Genomic DNA, 22,431 nt, shown 5'->3' with positions numbered 1-22,431 from the left:
GCGGGGCAAACCACTCCTTTTTCAAGCAAACCGCTTGCACATTAAAAGGAGGGCTCTTAAGCATTGCGCCTCAGGAGCCCCTACTGGCTCTCGAGCCCTCACCCACTGCCCTTGTCCCAGGCATCGGGACCTCACATACCAGTGGCGGCTGAGCTCGCCCGAGGGCTGGGCCTTGAGAACGTAGAGCACCTAGGTGAGCAGGAATGGGAGAGGCAAACCCCGCTCAGGGGTACAGGAAGTAGGGTGTCGTCCGGTCACTAGGCACTATTTGAAATACTAAAGATGCATCAGGTTTTTCACGCACCCCTAGCTAGGTATGCCTTGATGTGTTTCAGGGTGGAAAGGATAGCCATGGTCCAAGAAAGCGCGCCCCTGCAACACAGGAACACCTCACGAATGATGAGCACCTAGACCTAAGTCATCTTCTCCATGCCAAGCGCGAGCTTTACCATCAACACCGCACTTATGTTTCTGGAATCCTGTTTAACCAAAAACCTTTTCCAGTCCAAAAAGCTGTCGTGCGTCAAGGGTCTTGAGAATCACGCCTTAGGAGCTCTTACCGGACATTGGGTCGCCCACCTCTTGGCCTTGCACATGGCATCGTGACCTGGCATACCAGCGACGACAGAAGCTTACCTGGGGACTGGGTCCCGGCTACGCAGGGCACTAAGCTATCACGAAGGGAAAACAGGGCTTGGGTTTAAACAAGAGACACCATTACAACTTAGAAATGCGAATAGGACATTACAGTAATAGGCGCAAGTGTCACAGTCTCTTACACGCCCCCATGGGGTCCTTCATGATCTTTGGCGCGAGAAGTAAAGACAAAAGAAACGACTTTCCTAGGGCCATAGCTCGGGAGGCACTGGCCCCGGTGTGGCAACACCTAGTCGATATCCTCCTCCTCTGGTGTGTCAACACGATGGCTTATCATAGTCGTCATCACTTGAGCTTCCCCTAGGGGAGGTGTCGCCCCTGCCGGAGGCGTCGCGGACATCATCAAGGGCAAGTTCACCACCAGGGGCATCGCCGCCCTATTGATCACCGTTGTCGGAGGGGTAGTCACCGCCACCGCCGGGCAGCACTCCGGGCGCCCGCTGTCTCCCCCGAAGACCTTGAAGAAGAGCATTGTCGCCCCATCGTACTTGAAGTAGAGGGCATGCCTCCCCTTCGAGCCATAGGCGCGAGCGATCGCTACCCAAACCCGGGTCATGTAGACATGGCCGGAGAGGGTGGCCTTGACCTCCGCTCATGAGAACTGACTGCAGCAGCCGTCGTGCCACAGCCACAGCCCGACTGGCCCCTCGCTAGCAGCTCTACGGCCAAGGAACACGGAAACCGGATCTAGTTGCATGGTGGCGTCGCCACCCACACCACGAACTCGCGGGCCGTGTTGTCAGAGTAGGACCACGAAAGAAGTGGTCGAGCGGCCGTCGCCTGCCTCCCTCCTCGGCCTCGTCCCCCATGGCTTCCATGGCCGCCCCCATGGGAAGAGCCCTTCTCGCAGCTGCTGGAGCCGACGCGGACCCCCAGGGGAGCGCACCCACTTCGGGGAGGGGCCGCCGCGAGCGTTGTGGTGATCTTGCGAGGGCGAACGCGCCCTCTCCTTGGTAGGGGCGACTTAGGCTCCTCCCGTGGAGCTTTCCCCTTCTTGATGGTCGAGAACCTTCTCACCGGCGCCATGGATGTTGCAGCAAGAATGCTGAATGGGGGAGGAAGAAGATGAAGATGGGATAGACGGCTCCACCCCCTCGCCCTCTTATAGGCGAGCGAAGGCTAACCGGCACCCATCTTGCATTCTGAGCATTGATGGCCTTGCGGTGAGCGCCAACCTTTTGTCAGCCTGGGTAGTTGCCGAGGCAACATGGGGAAGTGGAGGCATCCGCGTCTCGTCATGCGCCACGTGTTGAGTCTGGCCCACAGGCGATTGGGGCCCGCAGCACTTCGCCCTTTTCTCCTTGCCTTCGCCTCGAGGCTAGACCGGGCGCGCCACGGGCCCGGGGGATACTGTCGGTGTTCTGGGATCGGAGGAGCCCAGACATGCCTACCTGCAGCCCAACGCGTGAGCTCATCGACGGCCTGGTATGGCCCAGCTACAACACCCCTAGAACAAGACCCTCGCGAGGGCCCAGGCCTCGCGAGGTGAACGACACAAAGACCTCCAGAGGAGCGGCCTTCCCAAGCTGCCTCCCGAGGAGCGGAGAACTCTACACACGCCTCATGCCTCATGAGGCTATGATGACATGAGCCATGACGACCAAGGCCAAGCGGGCACCAGCGGGTGCAGAGGGGACCGGTTCGTCTTCGGTGCTAAGAGAGCAAGGGCAGGCGTAGGTTCCCGAGGAAGGCCCCAAAGCTTTCCATTCTGGTGCAACAAGACCATGACCACGAGCTCGGCAGGACGAAAGTCATCGCCAAGCCCGCCACTATGTCATGGCCAGAAGCTTTGCAGGTGAAGACCACCTTTTCATCAGGATAAGATGTACTCCTTGCCCCCTTTAACAATTGGCCATTGTGGGATCCCTACTCGCATAAGCTATGAGGGAATAGGACAAAGGCCATGATAAATATGGGCTAGCCACCACCGTAGAAGGGGATCCCATTCCGACCCAGACCGATCCACCCTCACCACTTGAGCCCTCGCGACGCTGCTCGTCCACTGTACTAGTTCATCCTCTACCTCCTCGTGAGGCCAATCCACCAAAAGCAGGAGTAGGGTTTTACAACGCAAGGTGGCCCAAACCTGGGTAAATATCTGTGTTGATTCCTTCGCAGGATCTAGCGTACTTGGAGAGATCAGGCTATGGGTATGGTGAGTTAGCGTTGTTGTGAAGCGAAGTCCTTCGTTCATGCACCAGAGTTTGGATCTTCTTGGGTCTGCGGAGCCCTGAATCTAACACCCTTAGCCTCCTGATGAGGGCTGGGAGTTTGAGTAGGGCTTGGCGGCTGGAGATTATCCACTGGCCTAGCCTTCTCATTAATGATGTTCATCTCTTCATCCGTCGGCGGCTTGATAGTTAAAACCGGCTCCTAAATCATCTTTCGTTCATGGTCCCGGTTGTTTGAGCTTGTATGAGTAACCAGAATTTATGGGTTACCCTGTGGCAGACCTTGAGCATTAGTAGCAGTGGGGGGGGGCAGATGACTCGCTGATCTTCTTCTTGGCTTTGGCCCTGATCCAAATACATAACATTTCTTAGTTGGTAAGGTGACACAATGAGCAAAGAAAAATATTACAAGTACTGACCCATGCTTGATGGTGAAAGTCGGAAGCTTGGAGGCGTTTGATTCCCTAGAGGACGGCTCCGACTCCTAATAATTTGAGTTAGAAGGATTAAGAGGCTGCCTAATATGTCCAGCTCGAGGAATAGATGAGGTAGGACTGTGAGGCACCTCAACCCACCGCTTTCCATCCACCGGCTCATGAGATAACCCGGCAATCAATTCACTAGACTCACTTCGAAGCTTATGCTTGGCGGCTTGCTGCATTTTCTTCAAAAGAAATTTTGGGTCTAAGTAAGCATGTGGATGAGAAAATGGCACCTTCCTGATGACTCTTCTTGGTCTCTTGGGGAAAAAGTCTTTGAGCCGGAGGACATCAAAATTACCTCAGCATCACCGGCATGACTACCCTCAGTGTGTCCCTAAGAAGTGGAGGCGTCAGCAAGTTAAAAAAACACGACCGAGAGAGTCAAGTTCTAGCTTCGACTTGTTTCCAGCCGCCGTCTCATCCTTATCGATCGGCTTATTTTCTTCTGGAGTTGGGGCGGGTTTAGACTTGCATGGTTCTTTCCTCCTCCAGAATACATCAGTCGCCTTCAGTGATGATAATCCAGAGATCAATATTATGATAAGCAAGTCAAAATGCATAATAAGGAAGGAAAAATGCAAAGGTACTTATTGGGGGCACATGATTCTTCAGATGGATGGGGGCAAGCCCAATTTTGTTGCATCTTTCCTGGGGCCCGCCTAGTAATTTCTTGGTGGCCTTGTTAACCTCGGCTTCAGTTAATTCGACTAGACTAAAGTGTTGCATGTTGTTTGACTCGCTAAAATAATTGCACATGATGTCGGTCCTTCGACTTAATGTCCAAATCGGCCAACTGATCTAGCATTGGGTCAGATCAACTCCGGTGAGGTTGTTTGCCTTCAAGGCTCTTAATCTAGGATAGAGGGAGCGACTTGATTCGTCTCTTTGTCAGTAGCCCAACCCGGGAAGGCAATGGTTGCATCAAGGCAGTCTGGTCTATAGACCGACAAGGGGTTCTCATCGGTGGGAGTAGTGTTCTTGCAGTAGAACCATGTTTTATTCCATCGTTTCGGATGGCTTGCCAAGTTGACCTCTGGGAATGGACAGTTCTTCTGCCTCTGGATTGATACCCCGCCAAGTTCAGTGCTACGGCCATCGGCGCACTATGTTTGATGATTGATATAAAAAACTCCCGGAAGAGAGTGACAGTTGGCTCTATCTGAAGATAGACTTCGCAAAACAGTTGAAGCTGACATAAGTTGGCCATCGAGTTCAGAAAAATATCTTGGGGACGGAGGTCGAGGAATTTCTAGAAGTCCCTAAAGAATTTTGAGCCGGGCAGTGAAAAGCCCCTCTGGAGATGATCCACAAATATAACAACCTCCCCTTGATCATTCTCAGGGGGGTATTCACCTTCTGGCACTCTCCAGCTAATGACATAGCCGGCAGTAAACCTTGAGTTACAAGGTCATTTAGCATGAGGGTTGACATTTGGGACCTTGCCCAGTTCCAGGTCACAGTTCTTGCCGTAATGAGTCACCTAAAGTATTAAAATTGTGGACAAAGTATGAACGGCGGGTCATTTATGAACGACAAGTCTCCATTTGGTTTATATGAAAAGTTGGTACTGCAATAGGATGTCTATGGTTAAAGGGGCGTGTCAACATGGTTATTCAAAATTACTAACGAGTCGCCCAAAATTATGAGTAGGCCGAATAAAGAACAATTACGAGTTTCAAGCTAGGCGAGTTATCATACACAATACTGAGCCGACAAGGCATGAGGCGTCCCATCCCAAATTGAGGATTTTGGTTTTCAGCTAAGTGTTGGACGAACAAGTTTTTATTGAAATGCTTCTAGCCGCGGATCTACAAAATGATTCAAAAAGGATAAATATTCGTTAAACCTAAGGTGGACAGTGGAAGCATCAGCTAGTCTACTTGCATGATCTAAAGAAGATCTGAAGTTATGCAAAAATGGCGTTACGACTAGCATCGAAGTATTTCTACAGGAAACTTAGTTGAATCTAGACCTAGACAGAAGGCGTTGATAATAAACCGATGAGTATCTATGAACTCCGATGAACTAGGCAAACAGATGAGGGAGTGCCACAGATCTAGGAGAGGATGGGGCATACCTGGATGCGGCAGAAGCTTCGGGATGTTTCTTGAATGGCTTCGACGGTGGCATGGGTGAGGATGAAGGAGTGGCTGATGTCACCGGAGCACCCTAGGTCGTGCGGTGGCAGAGCTCTAGTCGCGAGCGGATGAGATGCAAGGAAGAAGAAGCATGGGGTGAAAGGTAAAAGGGGGGAAAAGAACCCCCTCGGGTATATTTATAAGGAAAAAAGAGAAGGAGAAGAGGGAGGCACGAAAATAGAGGAGACACAGTAACTTTTGAGTGAGGGACACATCGATTTTTGGGCCTAACAGATATACACAAAGATCTGTTATGATGTCACACTGGAGCTCCTGGAATTCCGGAAGGTGATGTCATGATTTAAAAACCTGAAAAAATGAGAAGTGTGGAAGTATCATAAGCCGGAATCTATGACCCGACCAGGATGTAGTTTAAAACAAAGATGACCCGGAATTATTATCGATTAGAAGGTTGACATGAATAAATTCAAATCAATTTGGGTGCTAATGTTGGGGATATAACCACACAATATGACCAACCCGTTTAGGGTCTGAGTCATTCTTTGGCGACATGACAAAGGTATGGTTGGGTGATGGGCTAAGATGACCATGAGTTCAAGGCCCAGGAGATGAGTCGCTAGATGGGCGACTCATGGCCCAGAAGTACAAGCTGCTAGTACCTGCCATGACACCAAATGGAATGTCTTACTTAGGAAACAAGACAAAGAGGAAACATATTAGAGCACGGATTGTAGTACGCCCCGGACTTAGTTGTAAGCCCGGGGCCTCCACCTGTTTTTAAAGGGGAGTCCCTGAGGCAGAAAGACTAAGTTACAATCTCTCGAGTACTAGGTTAGCCAAGTCACACCATTGTAATCGGATCATCATCATCAATAGAAATCAAGAAGGAGTAGGCTTTAACCTCCACCGTTAGGGGCCGAACCTGGATAAACTCTTGTCCCTCGATTCAGATCAACCCCATTCAAGCTACTACCTAGCAGCGAGGGCTTCACGACTAAGTCCTTTCACGAGGATATTTGTCGTGACAAAACCCCGACAGAGCTAAAGCATGGCTTCACGTGTGTCCTGCCGTGAAGCATGTCAGGACGGCTCACGGGAGGCCAACCTGCTACTCCTTGAGGAGGCCCTCCACCAGGCCACCCTTCACGCGGCAAGACACCAATAGGCCTTGCGCCATTACCACAGCCGCAACAGCCGCCATCGCACTCTTGAGGTCGGAGACCTCATCCTACGCCGGATCCTCTCAAGAAAGGGGCTCCACAAGCTCTCACCTATGTGGGAAGGCCCATTCAAGGTTTCCCCATGTCTCCAGGCCAGGTGGAACCCGCTTGGAGATGGAGGACGGGGCCCTGTTCCAAACACCTGGAACATCCAACACCTCCACAAGTTCTACCCGTGACCATCACGTGTATGAATGGAAGGGGGTTGTACGTGCCCTGGAGACTCTCAATGCATTTCCCTCACGGGCATGCAAGAGCTCCCTCCCACACCCAAGTGGAAGCCCCAGGCATCGTGTGATTTCTCTAGATTCTCCCACAGTGATACTAGCAAGAAAGCCTTTATATTCAGATTTGCGGGATTCACTCACATTACCCCATTGCAGGAGTTTACAAGCAGTATTAAAATCTTCTAGGTCCATGGTATATGATTTATCATAAAGATCAAATAAAACCGTGTGAGAATTGCACGAGGTTGTAAATTTAAACCTTCTCACAAAGGAATCAGTGAGCTAGTAGTATAGTAAGCACTTATCTGACACGAAGTCCTCAAGATCAGCATTACGCACATACACATCAAATTCATCCTTGAAATCGGCTTGGACCATAAACTCTTCTAACGGCCACTCACAAGGCCGCACTTGAGCTTCCCTCGGTGGTTCATCGTCCGGCTCACGTATCGCGAGCCTTGGTCCTTGCTTCCTTGAGGAACCACGTTGGTACATTTTCCTATGCATTTTCCTTCTCTGAAAAATTTCTGAAGTTTTTAGTGACTCAAAATAAAAGTGAACCAAACTCAACAAGATTGATAGCAACTACTCCCACAAGTGCCTAGAGGCTATATCATGCATTAAAACTACTTTGGACCATATAAATTTGACATGCAAGCTCAAGAAAAGGGTCACCTCAACGGCAAAAATTTGTAATAAATAAAGCACTAGAACAAATACTAATTGGACCATTGGAGGAGTCCCATACCAAAGAACAATCCCCCAAAACAGTTTTGTGAATGGAGCATTGAGCAAGGAGATCAGAAATGGCAGGAAGATGAGCTAGAACACGGGTTTGAGCTATGGGAGGATTTTTTTTGGAGGAAGACGAAGTGAGTGGGTGTTGGAATAAGTGGAGGAGTCCACGTGGGGTCTATGAAGCAGGGGGCACGCCTGTGCCCTCGTGGCCAAATGGGGAGCCCCCTGGTGTGTTCTCAGTGCCAGAAATTCTTAAATATTCTACAAAAAATCATACTTCATTTTCAGGGCATTTGAAGAACTTTTATTTTCGAGGTATTTTTTTATTGCATGGATAATTCAAAAAACAAACAGAAAATACTATTTTTGCTTATTTAAACTAAATAACAGAAAGTAAAAGGAGGGTGCTTTCTAACTTCATCCATCTCATGCACATCAAAAGGAATCCACTAACACGGCTGATCAAGTCTTGTTAACAAACTTCTTCCGAATAACATGGAATCGGAGAATTTTCGAATAACACTAGATTACCTCAACGGGGATATGCATGTCCCCAACAATAAGAATATCATTTTTCTTTTTGCTAGTAGCAAGAGGAAATTCAAAACCTCCAATAGTAATAGTTGAAATTTTTCCAATAGAATTGATACTGTGGACTTGAGGTTGTTTCCACGGAAAGTGTACCGTATGCTCATTACCATTAACATGAAAAGTGACATTGCCTTTGTTGCAATCAATAACAGCACCTGCAGTATTCAAAAAAGCTCTACCAAGAATAATCGACATACTATCATCCTTGGAAATATCAAGAATAACAAAGTCCGTTAAAATTGTAACGTTTGCAACCACAACATGCACATCCTCACAAATACCGACAAGTATATGTAACGCCCCGAGACCGACGCTCCAGAAGACTTCCAGCTATTCCGAGTTTTGTCGTGCGATTTGTTTTGTTTGTGCATTCATCATGCCATCTCTTGCATTGCATCATGTCATCATGCCATCATATCATTAATTTTAAAAACTCATCTAAATAAATTGTATGGATCTTCGGTCCATTTAAAACGAGGGAATTCACATGGTGATTTCTCTTTATAACATATCATCCTTGTATTTAAGGAGCTATAATAAATATTCCATTAGTTTGGAATTAACCGTAACACACATACGGTTTAAGTTCCATGCATTTTCTATCTCAATTCCTTGTCTCAAACTTTGCCAACAATTCTTATCTCTTTTTATCGAGCCTCCTCCTAAATTCTCAACATTTTTGGACACTTGAAAAACCTAGTCCTAGTTCAAACCCATTTGAATTTCAAATGAGTTTGAATTTAATTCCTGCAATCTTGTCCACACCATTTTTCTTGGAACAAGCGCATTTTTGTGAGTCCGGGAAAATAATCCCCATGTCCGACTTCTTTCCCTAACCCTCTCTTTCTTTTTATTCTCTCTGATTCTTTTCTACTAAAGAATTAAGAGGGAGAAGAGAGTCCAGCGGCCCAGCTAACCCTCCAAGGTCCAGCCGACCACTTGAGCCCAGCAACCCCTCCTAACCCTAGCTGCTCGATCCCCTCATCCCTCTCCCCTCGACCATTCGCTCCCTCGTCCTCCCACTCCACCGCCACACACACGCACACACACACATAGCTAGCGCCAGGAGGAGCGCCGCACTTGATTCCCATGGCGCGCCTCCCCTGCCAGTGATGCCGCCCTCCTTCCTCATCTGCGCCGGTGCCGTCCATCCTTGTCACCCCGCTGCATCGCCTGCTTCCTCGTCGTGTGCCTCCTCGCCAAATCCTCATCCCCCGAGCGCCCGAGGAGAGGAGCTCCTCGAGCATCTGCGCCCGCAGCCGTCGTCCTCCACGGCCAGGTCGGAGCCCCTTTGGCCTCCTCACCGCCGTCGCGCCCCCTTCCATCAGCAGCCGCACCCTCGTCCCGTCCCCTCTACCTCCTCCTCATCGCCTACATCCGCCGCCAGCCACCGCAGAACCAGGACGCTGCTGCACCATCTCACCTCCTCCTCACCTCACCATGCGCCGGCACCGGTGACCTTGGCCTTCTCTCGTGCCGGCCTCCTTGTCGCTGCCTGGACCAGGTGCCCCGTCTCCTGCTCTGGCCAAGGTTCCTTCGCCTCCAAGCCGTTGCTCTGCTTCTCGAGCTGCCGCTCGAGGTTGTAGCCATGTGTGTGCGATAAGACCACCTAGTAATTGTTGGACTCAAGGACCATCAAGACCAAGACCGCCCCGAACCACGTCGTCTCACCGGATCGTCAAGACCATCTCGGTTTTTGCAAGTACCTTTATGCCCGAAACCGTTGGATGCGCCAAGTTCCACTACGACATGCACCACTACTTCCGCTAAGGGTTTCGTCAAGTTCACCTACATCGACTATGAATGGTGACGACCCCGAACATCTACGGAGAATGTACGACTACGAGCCATGTACAACTACCATCGCCAAGACCGCGAGTACCACTACTTCCTACGACAACCCCGAAGGGATTCGAATCCATCAAGTTCCTCTACAGCTCATGTACGACTACCGTCATTGTGTACAACTACTTCCACTACCGTCGCCCCGAAGACGTTGGATTCGTCAAGTACCTCTCCGAAACGAACGTGTACAACTACTTCCACTACCGTCGCGAGAACGCTACTTCCACTACGGCCCGTGTACCACTACTTCCTTCGTCGAACTCGACCCGCTCCGAAATGCATGCTTCAAAGGTATAAACCCGAGACGACGCCCACGTACAAATGCATGTGTGTTGTATGAGATGCTCGTGTTTGCACCGTGTCCGAGAGAGGTCTTTGCACGTTCCTCCTTTGCCATGCCGCCTTCCCGTGGGAACCCGGTAACCGGGATCACCCCACCATCTTTTGCATGTTCCGCACATTCGCACACTTGCTCTTTTGCATCGGTATCTCAATCAAGTTACCGGGGCCGGAATGTTGCCGTGGCACCATTTCCGTTGTAGTTGTCGTGGCACCCCTTTCGTTCCGCCATGGTGACCAAATGCTTCATAACATGCTCGTGTCAACATTTTTCATAAAAATTGCATAAAACTTGCATATGTCATCCGCATCATGATAACAACAATTAAAATGGTTAAAATTGTTGTTTTCTTTAAAATTGCTAAATAACATGGGGATTTTCTGGAATTGTTGTTTGTGTTTCCGGCCTCATTTAAACTTGCCTAAATAGTTAGTTTAATTATGCTTCACCTCTTGCCATGTTTAATAACATTTAATATTGTTGGGTACATAACCGAGAGAGAACTAAATAACTGATGTGGTGTTTTGTCAATATGCAACTCGTCAATGTTGCATATTGAGCTCCACTTAAAGTGTAGTGTTGTTTGCTTCACCTTGCCATGCCATGTATATTTAAACCGGACATGCATCATACTTGTTTGTGCATCATGACATGTTTATGCTTATGTGTTTACCATGTTGTTTGCTTCTTTCCGGTTTGCTTCTCTCGTTAGCTTTGGTTTCGTTCCGGAGTTGTGAGGATTCGTTCGACTACGTTCGTTTGTCTTCTTCATGGACTCGTTCTTCTTCCTTGCGGGATTTCAGGCAAGATGACCATTACCCTTGATGTCACATCTATCTTTGCTTGCTAGTTGCTTTGTTCTATCGCTATGCTGCGCTACCTATCACTTGTTTACCATGCCTCCCATATTGCCATGTCAACCTCTAACTTTTTCACCCTTCCTAGCAAACCATTGTTTGGCTATGTTACCGCTTTGCTCAGCCCCTCTTATAGCATTGTTAGTTGCAGGTGAAGTTGAAGATTGCTCCATGATGGACAGGATTATGTTGGGATATCACAATATCTCTTATTTAATTAATCCATCTATATATTTGGTAAAGGGTGGAAGGCTCCGCCTTATGCCTGGTGTTTTGTTCCACTCTTGCCGCCCTAGTTTCCGTCATACCGGTGTTATCTTCCTTGATTTTGCGTTCCTTACGCGGTTGGGTGATTTATGGGCCCCCTTGACAGTTCGCTTTGAATAAAACTCCTCCAGCAAGGCCCAACCTTGGTTTTAACATTTGCCACTGAAGCCTTTTTCCCTTGGGTTCTGCAGACTCAAGGGTCATCTTTATTTACCCCCCTGGGCCAGTGCTCATCCGAGTGTTGGTCCAAACTAGAGCACCATGCGGGACCGTCCCTTGGCGACTTAGGTTACGTTGGTACATGTATGCTTCGCTTATCCGGTGTGCCCTGAGAACGAGATATGTGCAGCTCCTATCGGGATTTGTTGGCACAGTCGGGTGGTCTTGCTGGTCTTGTTTTACCATTGTCGAAATGTCTTGTAAACCGGGATTCCGAGACTGATTGGATCTTCCTGGGAGAAGGAATATCCTTCGTTGACCGTGAGAGCTTGTGATGGGCTAAGTTGGGACACCCCTGCAGGGTATTAACTTTCGAGAGTTGTGCCCGCGGTTATGTGGCAGATGGGAATTTGTTAACGCCCGGTTGTAGAGAACTTGACACTTGACTTAATTAAAATGCATCAACCGCGTGTGTAGCCGTGATGGTCTCTTTTCGGTGGAGTCCGGGAAGTGAACACGGTCTTTGTGTTATGTTTGTGCGTAAGTAGTTTTAGGATCACTTCTTGATCACTTCTAGCTTCTCGACCGTTCCGTTGCTTCTCTTCTTGCTCTTATTTGCGTACGTTAGCCACCATATTTGCTTAGTGCTTGCTGCAACTCCACCTCATTACCACTTCCTACCCATAAGCTTAAATAGTCTTGATCTCGCGGGTTTGAGATTGCTGAGTCCTCGTGACTCACCAGATACTATCACAACAGTTGCAGGTGCCGATGATACCAGTGCAGGTGATGCAACCAAGCTCAGATGGGAGTTCAACGAAGATCATGGTCGTTGCTATGTTTCGTTTCATGTTGATCAGTAGTGGAGCCCAGTTGGGACGATCGGGGATCTAGCAGTTGGATTATCTTCTTTTCTTTTGGATTTGTCCATAGTCGGACTATGTGTGTACTCTGATTTATGTATGTTTTATTTAAGTACTCGTGTGAAGTGGCGATTGTAAGCCGACTCTTTATCCCATTCTTGTTCATTACATGGGATTGTGTGAAGATGGCCCTTCTTGCGACAAAACCACAATGCGGTTATGCCTCCAAGTCGTGCTTCGACACGTGGGAGATATAGCCGCATCGTGGGTGTTACAAGTTGGTAATCAGAGCCATCCCCGACTTAGGAGCCCCCTGCTTGTTCGAGTTGCTGACGTTGTTGAGTCTAGAACAAAAATGTTTTGAGTCTTAGGATTATATATATCGGAGAGTAGGATTCTTTTTACTCCTCAGTCCCTTTGTCGCACTGGTGAGGCCTCCTGACGTAGATGTTTTGTCTTTCCCCTCCTCAAATTTCACTAAAAAAATTTAGGATCACGCGGGTATCTTGGGATCGTTCCGATATTCTTATGATGAGAACATTGTTCTTGGTGCCTCCTGACATTTAGGGTTTGTGGCAGTGTCCCGGGGAGTTGAGCTCCGAGGTGTTGTCGTCATAATTTTATCGTTGCAGTTCTGGAATACCTGAGTTATGCCGACATCGAAAATCTCTTTTATGTAGTTGTTGGTGAGATAACCTCGACGCCACCCAGTACTAGGGAGTTTGGGAGTATTGCCATAGCTCGTATAATGAATGCTTTTCGAAGGTTGAGGTACACGATTTCCAGAGTTTTCTTGGTTATGTGTTGACGGATGGATACAACTTGGATGTAGGTATTGTTAGTTTTGGGTGAGATATATATTGCATCCCCTTTATCCCCAACACCAGATTGCATAACCAGAAAGTTTCGGGAGTTTTATAGGTGGGAATTCAAGTAGCTCTAGTTTTTTTTCTTTCCGACACATGCATGATATGAGATTGGGGTTCGACGTCTAGTGGTCCGCCTATCCACGATCGTTTTTACAGTGGTCTTGTTGTGTCTTAAAGAACCCTTGGCTATGCTGGTTCGGGGACGCTTCGTATGTCATGTGCACTACCTTGTACATGATGGTGCTGTACGATCGAGCCCGTGTGGGCCCCACCACGAAAACTTCGGACGAAATCTCTATCATATGTTTGTTTCCGGCTTATTCTGCAAGCCAAATCCTTTGTTTTGTTTTATTTGTGGTATTCGAGTTGCTTCGAAGTCAAATGTTGAATCCATACCTTCCCTAAATGGCGTTCTCATATTTCTATGGGAGTGCTAATCCTTCTTGATCATTGAGGTTGTCATGTTAATTCTTTTCCAACCAGCGTGCTTCTCTCCAGGCTAATACTATCATTTTATTTCCATTCGCGAGATCAATTCTAAGTTTTCTCAACGTTATCCATTCCATCTGCACAACTTGCCTTTGTTTTCCCGCCCTCCCACCCTTTTTTCTTCAAAGACTCAAATTTATTAATCAACTATCCTTTTATTGATGGTAAGTCTCTCCATTCTTTTTCGTCTATGTTCTTATCCGATGATTCTCAGGAAGATACTAACGGAGCTTCAAGTTCATCATTCTGTTTTCTTCTTCGGTGGATTTAATTCAAGATTTGTCGATCATATCTTTTCCTCCTTTCAAATGTTTTCTCATGCCGGTGCACCTCTTAATCATCCACTTTTCGCCATTCATTTGTTCTGGAGTACTATGATTCATGTTTTCATTCCTAATCCGTTCAAGATATCTTGAGGTTGTTATCTCTTTTGAGCCATTCAATTCAACCGGCACAATATCTCTTTTAAAATCGTTCAACGGTGAATCTTTTGAGTGGGCCCTAACCCAAAGCTCTTTTCCTAGGATCATACCTAACTCTTCTAATTTTCCCGGAGCCATTCCCAAATTCTTTTCGATGTTTGACGTAAGAATAAATTTCATCAGTCAGATGTTTTTTCAAGATCGATTTCAAATTATTTTTCATTGTTGGCTCAACCTCTTTGTTTTTCATTCTCCCGGAGTATCTCAACAATTCATGGTGGTGTTTCTCAGCGTCATTCTCAACATTTGAAGACCGAAGAAGAGTTCCTCTTAAATACTTACCCGTTCTTCCAGAGATCCATGGTTCTAGCTTTATGCCATCCTTTCATAATTGTTTTTGATTGTGAGAATTCTTTTCAACCATCTGACGCATTTCAGGAGTTGCTTCCTTTCTCGATCATCTGAAGGCCATCATTTCTTAATATTACTCATTCTCATTCTCAGCTTTCAGCTGTTGTTCTCCAAATCTTACCAGTGGATCGTTCAAGTATACTCTTTAGTCAGTTCATGACCTCTTCGTTCTCTTGTATCTAAATCCCCTCAAGTATCTTCATTCGTTTTCCAATTCCTCCCGATGAATTGTGCCTTTCCTACTTTCATTTTCAATTCTTACGGTGATTCATTCAACATTCCTCTTCCTTCGTTATCATATCAAATATTCATTGTTTCCAAATCCCACCGGTGGTTCCATCAATACCTTCTCAAGCTTGTGCTATATCTCTCTTAATCCTTTTTCAATGAGAATAAGTAGTATGCCAATTCCGTGGCTTGTCATCAATTTAAACTGGTGAAGGATGTGCATAACGTAATTCTTATTATTGTTTCATCCAAGTAATCTAGTTTCTTCTTTCTAGAGTTGTTCATCATGTCATTTTTCTCGGTTCGAGATGCTTCATCTTTTCTTTTCCGAAGTTCCAAGTTTTCCCCATTATCTTGTCGCGAAGATCCATCTAAATCATTTCAAGGCTTGAATCCTATTCTTTTCATCATTTTGTTTACTGGAGGCTCTACATGGTGGTTCATCAAGGATTCTTTTCATTCCTCAATTGTTCTTCAATTTTTCTCTCTAAGTTATGATCCGCCAAGCTATACTCTAAAATAAACATGGTGCTCAAGACATGTTTTGTTTTGAGGCGTTCAAGCATTCTTCATCTTGCATTCCAAAGTGCAATTCTTTCTACCTTATCTTTTGAGGTGGTGTTATGTCACTCTTGACAATTTCCTTCATGTTTCATGATTCATATGTTGTCAAGAATGAGGTATTTTAAATCCATCAATCTCTTTATTGGAGTTATCTTGGGTTATATTTCACCTAAAGCCTTCCCTAAGGAATGTTGCTATTGTGGTGCTTATCAATGATCCAAGTTATCTCTCTATCATCTTGGTGGAAGAAGTTTTTCATCTCGTTGGTGTTATCAATTATATTATTTGTTTCCGTAGTGGCAGAATTTTGCCTCAATTTTCAGAAGTTTTTTCATAAGTCCACTACAAGTTTATTCGTTTCGTTGTTGGTTTTCCAACAACTCCGTTATAACGTTCTTGGAAGGGTGCTTTCCAAGCTCATTTGTGGTAGAAGTTGGCATTTTCTCCTCCATTCTGTTATTCCAATGATCTAGCTTCTATTCTTTCGTTCCGGAGGCATTGTGATGTTGCTCTCTTCACCCATCACCTCGTTTTGTCAAGATCACATTATTTTCCGTGCTTATCCATTTAACTGGAGTGTTGTGTTCTCATTCAAGTTCTTTCATCGTATCAAGTCTTGCATCTCTTTTCAACTGGAGTGTTGTTCAAATTTGATCTTCCTTGTTCCTTGTTTATCTCGTTTCAACAAGAGTGGTTCCAATTCCTTCTTGTCCATTGTACTCGTCATTCATAGCTTTGCAACCTACAAGGTTCAAATGGTGTTCCTTGTTTCTATTTGTTCTACAGCAGTGCTCTCAATTGTGTTCAACTCCGTTGCGTTCTTTCTTTCAACTTTCCAACCTCTCAAGGTTCTTTGGTTTCACTCTTTTGTCGAAGAAGCAACTTAGTTTTACCTCCTCTCTTCCTCTTCCATTTCTCTCCGGTGCCATCCTAGATCTCGGGACGAGATCCTCTTGTAGTGGTGGAGTGTTGTAACGCAACGAGACCGACGCTCCAGAAGACTTCCAGCTATTCCCAGTTTTGTCGTGCAATTTGTTTTGTTTGTGCATTCATCATGCCATCTCTTGCATTGCATCATGTCATCATGCCATCATATCATTAATTTTGAAAACTCATCTAAATAAATTGTATGGATCTTCGGTCCATTTAAAACAAGGGAATTCACATGGTGATTTCTCTTTATAACATATCAACCTAGTATTTAAGGAGCTATAATAAATATTCCATTAGTTTGGAATTGACCGTAACACACATACAGTTTAAGTTCCATGCATTTTCTATCTCAATTCCTTGCCTCAAACTTTGCCAACAATTCTTATCTCTTTTTATCGAGCCTCCTCCTAAATTCTCAACATTTTTGCACACTTCAAAAACCTAGTCCTAGTTCAAACCCATTTGAATTTCAAATGAGTTTGAATTTAATTCCTGCAATCTTGTCCTCACCATTTTTCTTGGAACAAGCGCATTTCTGTGAGTCCGGGAAAATAATCCCCATGTCCGACTTCTTTCCCTAACCCTCTCTTTCTTTTTCTTCTCTCTGATTCTTTTCTGCTAAAGAATTAAGAGGGAGAAGAGAGTCTAGCAGCCCAGCTAACCCTTCAAGGCCCAGCCGACCACTTGAGCCCAGCAACCCCTCCTAACCCTAGCTGCTCGATCCCCTCATCCCTCTCCCCTCGACCATTCGCTCCCTCGTCCTCCCACTCTGCTGCCACATACACACGCACACACACACAACTAGCGCCGGGAGGAGCGCCGCACACGATTCCCATGGCGCGCCTCCCCTGCCAGTGATGCCGTCCTCCTTCCTCATCTTCGCCGGCGCCTTCCATTCTCGTCACCCCGCTGCATCGCCTGCTTCCTCGTCGTGTGCCTCCTCGCCAAATCCTCATCACCCCAGCGCCCGAGGAGAGGAGCTCCTCAAGCATCTGCGCCCGCAGCCGTCGCCCTCCACGCCCAGGTCGGAGCCCCGTCGGCCTCCTCGCCGCCGTCGCGCCCCCTTCCATCAGAAGCCGCGCCCTCGTCCCGTCCCCTCTGCCTCCTCCTCATCGCTTGCATCCACCGCCAGCCACCGCAGAACCAGGCCGCTGACGCGCCATCTCGTCTCCTCCTCACCTCACCATGCGCCGACACCGATGACCTTGGCCTTCTCTCGTGCCGGCCTCCTTGCCGCTGCCTGGACCAGGTGCCCCGCCTCCTGCTCCAGCCAAGGTTCCTTCGCCTCCAAGCTGTTGCTCTGCTTGTTGAGCTGCCGCTCGAGGTTGTAGACCTGTGTGTGCGACAAGACCACCTAGTAATTGTTGGACTCAAGGACCATCAAGACCAAGACCGCCCCGAACCACGTCGTCTCACCAGATCGTCAAGACCATCTCGGTTTTTGCAAGTACCTTTATGCTGGAAGACGTTGGATGCGCAAAGTTCCACTACGACATGCACCACTACTGTCACTGAGGGTTTCGTCAAGTTCACCTACATTGACTACGAATGGTGACGACCCCGAACATCTAGGGAGAGTGTACGACTACGAGCCATGTACGACTATCGTCGCCAAGACCACGAGTACCACCACTTCCCACGACAACCCTGAAGGGATTCGAACCCATCAAGTTCCTCTACAACTCGTGTACGACTACCGTCGTTGTGTACAACTACTTCCACTACCGTCACTCCGAAGACGTTGGATTCGTCAAGTACCTCTCCGAAACGAACGTGTACAACTACTTCCACTACCGTTGCGAGAACGCTACTTCCACTACGTCCCGTGTACCACTACTTCCTTCGTCGAACTCGACCCGCTCAGAAATGCACGCTTCGAAGGTATAAACCCGATACGACGCGCGCGTACGAATGCATGTGTGTTGTATGAGATGCTCGTGTTTGCACCGTGTCCGAGAGAGGTCTTTGCACGTTCCTCGTTTGCCATGCCGCCTTCCTGTGGGAACCTGGTAACTGGGATCACCCCACCATCTTTTGCATGTTCCGCACATCCGCACACTTGCTCATTTGCATCGGTATCTCAATCAAGTTATCGGGACCAGAATGTTGCTGTGGCAGCGTTTCCGTTGTAGTTGCCGTGGCACCCCTTTCGTTCCGCCGTGTTGACCAAATGCTTCATAACATGCTCGTGTTAACATTTTTCATAAAAATTGCATAAAACTTGCATATGTCATCCGCATCATGATAACAACAATTAAAATGGTTAAAATTGTTGTTTGCTTTAAAATTGCTAAATAACATGGGGATTTTTCGGAATTGTTGTTTGTGTTTCCGGCCTCATTTAAACTTGCCTAAATAGTTAGTTTAATTATGCTTCACCACTTGCCATGTTTAATAACATTTAATATCGTTGGGTACATAACCGAGAGAGAACTAAATAACTGATGTGGTGTTTCGTCAATATGCAACTTGTCAATGTTGCATATTGAGCTCCACTTAAATTGTAGTGTTGTTTGTTTCACCTTGCCATGCCATGTATATTTAAACCGGACATGCCTCATACTTGTTTGTGCATCATGACATGTTTATGCTTGTGTGTTTACCATGTTGTTTGCTTCTTTCTGGTTTGCTTCTCTCGTTAGCTTTGGTTTCGTTCCGGAGTTGTGAGGATTCGTTCGACTATGTCCGTTTGTCTTCTTCATGGACTCGTTCTTGTTCCTTGCAGGATTTCAGGCAAGATGACCATTACCCTCGATATCACTTCTATCTTTGCTTGCTAGTTGCTTCGTTCTATCGCTATGCTGCGCTACCTACCACTTGTTTACCATGCCTCCCATATTGCCATGTCAGCCTCTAACTTTTTCACCCTTCCTAGCAAACCATTGTTTGGCTATGTTACCGCTTTGCTCAGCCCCTCTTATAGCATAGTTAGTTGCAGGTGAAGTTGAAGATTGCTCCATGATGGACAGGATTATGTTGGGATATCACAATATCTCTTATTTAATGAATCCATCTATATATTTGGTAAAGGGTAGAAGGCTCGGCCTTATGCCTGGTGTTTTGTTCCACTCTTGCCGCCCTAGTTTCTGTCATACGAGTGTTATGTTCCTTGATTTTGCGTTCCTTACGCGGTTGGGTGATTTATGGGACCCCCTTGATAGTTTGCTTTGAATAAAACTCCTCCAGGAAGGCCCAACCTTGGTTTTAACATTTGCCACCTAAGCCTTTTTCCCTTGGGTTCTGCAGACTCAAGGGTCATCTTTATTTACCCCCCCCCCCGGGCCAGTGCTCCTCCGAGTGTTGGTCCAAACTAGAGCACCGTGCGGGACCGTCCCTTGGCGACTTGGATTACGTTGGTACCTGTGCACTTCGCTTATCTGGTGTGCCCTGAGAACGAGATATGTGCAGCTCCTATCGGGATTTGTTGGCACAGTCGGGTGGTCTAGCTAGTCTTGTTTTACCATTGTCGAAATGTCTTGTAAACCAGGATTCCGAGACTGATCGGGTCTTCCTGGGAGAAGGAATATCAATCGTTGACCGTGAGAGCTTGTGATGGGCTAAGTTGGGACACCCCTGCAGGGTATTAACTTTCGAGAGCCGTGCCCGTGGTTATGTGGCAGATGGGAATTTGTTAACGCCCGGTTGTAGAGAACTTGACACTTGACTTAATTAAAATGCATCAACCGCGTGTGTAGCCGTGATGGTCTCTTTTCGGCGGAGTCCGGGAAGTGAACACAGTCTTTGTGTTATGTTTGTGCGTAAGTAGTTTCAGGATCACTTCTTGATCACTTCTAGCTTCTCGACCGTTCCATTGCCTCTCTTCTCGCTCTTATTTGCGTACGTTAGCCACCATATTTGCTTGCTTGCTGCAACTCCACCTCATTACCACTTCCTACCCATAAGCTTAAATAGTCTTGATCTCGCGGGTTTGAGGTTGCTGAGTCCTCGTGACTCACCAGATACTATCACAATAGTTGCAGGTGCCGATGATACCAGTGCAGGTGATGCAACCGAGCTCAGATGGGAGTTCAACGAAGATCTTGGTCGTTGCTATGTTTCGTTTCATGTTGATCAGTAGTGGAGCCCAGTTGGGACGATCGGGGATCTAGCAGTTGGGTTATCTTCTTTTCTTTTGGATTTGTCCGTAGTCGGACTATGTGTGTACTCTGATTGATGTATGCTTTATTTAAGTACTCGTGTGAAGAGGCGATTGTAAGCCAACTCTTTATCCCATTCTTGTTCATTACATGGGATTGTGTGAAGATGACCCTTCTTGCGACAAAACCAAAATGCGGTTATGCCTCTAAGTCGTGCTTTGACACGTGGGAGATATAGCCGCATCGTGGGTGTTACAGTATATGTGTTGATTTATCGGCCATTTGCAAAGATATTTCAGTAGGTGTCAACTTATTCAAATCAAGTCTACAATATAAAGAGAGAGGAACACCGGCTCCAAGATCACATAAAGCAGTTTTTATATAGTTTCTTTTAATGGAGCATGGTATGGTTGGTACTCCTGGATCTCCTAATTTCTTTCGTATTCCACCCTTAAAGGTATAATTAGCAAGCATGGTGGAAATTTCAGCTTCCGGTATCCTTCTTTTATTTGTAGCAATATCTTTCATATACTTAGCATAAGGATTCATTTTAAGCATATCAGTCAAACGCACACGCAAGAAGATAGGTCTAATCATTTCAGCAAAGCGTTCAAACTCCTCATCATCCTTTTTCTTGGATGGCTTAGGAGTAAAAGGCATGGGTTTCTGAACCCATGGTTCTCTTTATTTACCGTGCTTCCTAGCAATGAAGTCTCTCTTATCATAACGTCGGTCCTTTGATTGTGGGTTATCAAGATCAACAACAGTTTCAATCTCTACATCATTATTATTACTAGGTTGAGCATCAACATGAACATCATCATTAACATTATCACTAGGTTCATGTTCATTACCAGATTGTGTTTCGGCATCAGAAATAGAAATAGCATTGGGATTCTCAGGTGTGTCTATAACAGGTTCACTAGAAGCATGCAAAGTCATATCATTTGTCTTTTTCTTTTTCTTAGAAGGACTAGGTGCATCAACATTAGTTCTCCGAGAATCTTGCTCAACTCTCTTAGGATGGCCCTCAGGATAAAAAGGTTCCTGAGTCATTCAACCACCTCTAGTCATAACTCAACATTATCATCTTTCTTATTATTTAATTCATTGAGCAAATCATCTTGTGCTTTAAGCACTTGTTCTACTTGAGTGGTAACCATGGATGCATGTTTACTAATAAGTTTAAGGTCACCTTTAACTCTATACATATAATCACTCAAATGTTCAATCATATAAGCATTACGTTTCAATTGTCTACCAACATAAGCATTGAAGTTCTCTTGCTTAACAATAAAATTATCAAACTCATCCAAGCATTGGCTAGCAGACTTATAACGAGGAATATCACCTTCATCAAATCTATAGAGAGAATTTACCTTTACCACCTGTGTCGGGTTATTAAGACCATGTATTTCTTCAATACGTGGTAAATTCTTAACATCTTCAGCTTTAACACCTTTTTCTTTCATACATTTCTTTGCCTCTTGCATATCTTCAGGACTGCAAAATTGAATACCCCTTTTCTTCGGAGTTGGCTTCGGAGTTGGTTAAGGAAGTCTCCAATCATTAACATTACTCTAGATATTATTCAATAGCAATTCAGCTTGCTCAATAGTTGTTTCCCTGAAAACACAACCGGCACAACTATCCAGGTGGTCTCTGGAAACATCGATTAGTCCATTATAAAAGATATCAAGTATTTCATTTTTCTTGAGAGGATGATCAGGAAAAGCATTAAGTAATTGGAGAAGCCTTCCCCAAGCTTGTGGGAGACTCTCTTCTTCAATTTGCACAAAATTATATATTTCCCTTAAGGCAGCTTGTTTCTTATGAGCGGGGAAATATTTTGTCGAGAAGTAATAAATCATATCCTGGGGACTACGCACACTACCAGGAGCA

The sequence above is a fragment of the Triticum dicoccoides genome, chromosome 4B (assembly GCF_002162155.2).
Source record: "Triticum dicoccoides isolate Atlit2015 ecotype Zavitan chromosome 4B, WEW_v2.0, whole genome shotgun sequence".
In the NCBI taxonomy this organism is placed as follows: Eukaryota; Viridiplantae; Streptophyta; class Magnoliopsida; order Poales; family Poaceae; genus Triticum; species Triticum dicoccoides.
Note: the sequence above shows the minus strand (reverse complement) of the source record.